Source organism: Seriola lalandi, unplaced genomic scaffold, assembly GCF_002814215.2.
Source record: "Seriola lalandi dorsalis isolate HSWRI2012SDOR001 ecotype SW California unplaced genomic scaffold, Sedor1 jcf7180002052130, whole genome shotgun sequence".
Lineage (NCBI taxonomy): Eukaryota > Metazoa > Chordata > Actinopteri > Carangiformes > Carangidae > Seriola > Seriola lalandi.
This window is the reverse complement of record NW_019522683.1, coordinates 236,985-239,484: the sequence shown is the minus strand read 5'-3', so window position 1 is coordinate 239,484 and position 2,500 is coordinate 236,985.

The following is a 2,500-nucleotide window of genomic DNA, read 5'->3' as shown; positions in this document are numbered from 1 at the left end:
TTCCCTCACTCCCTCCCTGCCTCTCCTCTTTCACTCCCCTCTCTAGTTTTTTTTTTTGCAGCCTCCGCTGAGACACTCTTATTGTGGCAATTGCATTAGCCTTTAGCGAGTGAGGAATGGCTCTTAGTGCCTAATGCAATGTTGTGTCTCTCCGTCTTTGTCTTTCTTTCTCCTTATCTCTCTTTCCTCTCTCTCTCTGTCTTTCTCAGTCTCTCTCCCAAGTGTCTATCAGTTTGACATGTACACGTACACATACACACCTCCTCTCCTTCCTTCTTTGCAGCTTTTCTTCTTCCTCTGCGAGTTATCCCTTAAAGGGACACTGTCTCTCTTTTTGCATATTCGTGAAGGTGCTGAGGTTCTTTGAAGGAGTCCAGGTGCAGAATCACATTTCTTGAGGCTGAGAGGCATCGATTGTGTTTCTCTGTTTGCCTTGTGACTGTCTCAAATGTTCACCTGCCATTACAGAACTAATGGTCTACTGTACCACTGCGGGAGATATGTATGTAGAATCAATGAAACAGCAGAAAACCCATTTAGCCACTTAGTATATGACCATAATAACAGTAAGAAGCATATTATCACAACATATCATGATTTCAACACATAGCATGTTTGTTCTAAACCAAGTTTCAGTGGATTAAAGCACATTAAATGTAACACTTTAATTTCAAACTGAGGCAGAAGCCCCACCGCTCTTAGCTTTCTGTGCTTGAACATAATCAGCCGGACGTCATCATCTTACAAAATTGTTTTTATACATTTTCTAGCAAAGAAATATATGAAAGTAAATGTTAGAGGTTACAAAGTCCCATCCACTCAAAAGCCTAGACGTCAATATGTTCAACACAGAAAATCACTCTGTCAACAAAGCCAGTGGAGGGGTGGCAGTGCTTCAGCAGCAGGCACGTTGCAACAGCTTTGGACTTGGCCTTTAAATCTGACACTGGAGAGTGACAGGAGGCCCAGCGGAGAGACTGTCCTGTAAAGCCACAGATTTCTATCCCCACAACAAAACAGCTTTTCTGTCCTGCTGAGGTCTTTGAAAATGCTGAACCCTCAAACTCAATGTATAAAATAAATCAGTCTGAATAAAATAACTCCAGTCGGTTAAAAAAACACAGAACAGAATATGTGAATAAAAAGTAAAGAAAACACTCAGCAGGGACATCCTAATGATGTCCCTCTGAGGTAGCAACATGGCTCCCGGTGGCTCCAACTGCTCCCTGCTGTAAATCTAAAATGATTAGAGGGCAGCAGCAAAGATTAGACTGTATTTCAAAGAGTATTACATGTCCAGACATAACATTCATTAATTAAACTCTTGTGTTCTCTTTGAAGTTAGATAATATCTTACAAAAGCAGTTTGGGGGGACGAGAACTGCAGCCCCTGCAATGTTCTTGGAGCCGTCTGTCCGTCTCATAACTCACAGCTATCAGTGCAATCTATCATTTCACTGCACAAAATTAGACTTCACTGTCTTTTTCCAGGCTTGGTTTTCTCTGTTTCTGAGCTCATAGCAAAGGAAGCTAATGATGTTTCTCTCAACAAATGGCCTGAGTGTGATAGACACCTCAAACTACAAGAAAAAAACATATTTTCTCAAATGCTGCTAATGGTATCTGGCCAGGCTGAGCTCAGGTGTTGCAGGCTTTAAAACATCATCTCTAAGAGTGCTGCCTCTACCCCTCATGCAATGAAGGTGAGTGGAATTAGGTTTGTGGTGCTTAAAGATGCATTAATTAATATTTTTATATGATAGTAACATTGGATTAATTGACTGTGAAAGATGTAAAAGAGCTCAGACACGAAACCATGGAGAATTATCAGCTGATTTGGCAGTTTCCTTCAAAGTGCTTCAGCGTCTTTCAGCTCAGAGTTTTGGGGTTACGACCCGCAACTATGCTGTTTTGGTTCACTCTCGCTACTCTCATCAATCCCATTTCCATTTGTACACTAACTAAACACCAAAGAGCAGACAGACAACATTAATGACTGGTGAACATAGTGGAGCACTCAGCAGCTAAAGAGCCAGATATTTCCCCAGGGAGTTGGTGGAGACCAAAAACAGAGTTAAAAGGGAGAGTGAAACATGGCTCCAACTGAATGTGCATGATGCTCTGTAACGGCTGAATGTGTAAAGAGGGAAATGTTTGATTAAAAACAACAGCTTTCATAGTTGATAATGCCAGTGTTGTGGTGTTCTTGCTTGTCAGCTGTTTCCCTAACCAAGGAAACAGCCTCCAACAGGCACAACATCAGATATATTTCAACGCTTCTGACAGCTCATCCAGTGGATTATCCAGAATAATATAGGAGCGATATTTCTGGAAAGAGGTGTAAAAGTAATTTTTCAGCACAATAAATAAAATTCCATTCACCTCCACTGTATTGGCGAAGGAGGCAGAAATCTTAGAGCAGGATATCTCAAACCCCGGGAAAATAAACCTGACTGTAAGAAATTACTGCTCACTCACTTATGAGAGAAAAGCTTCACGG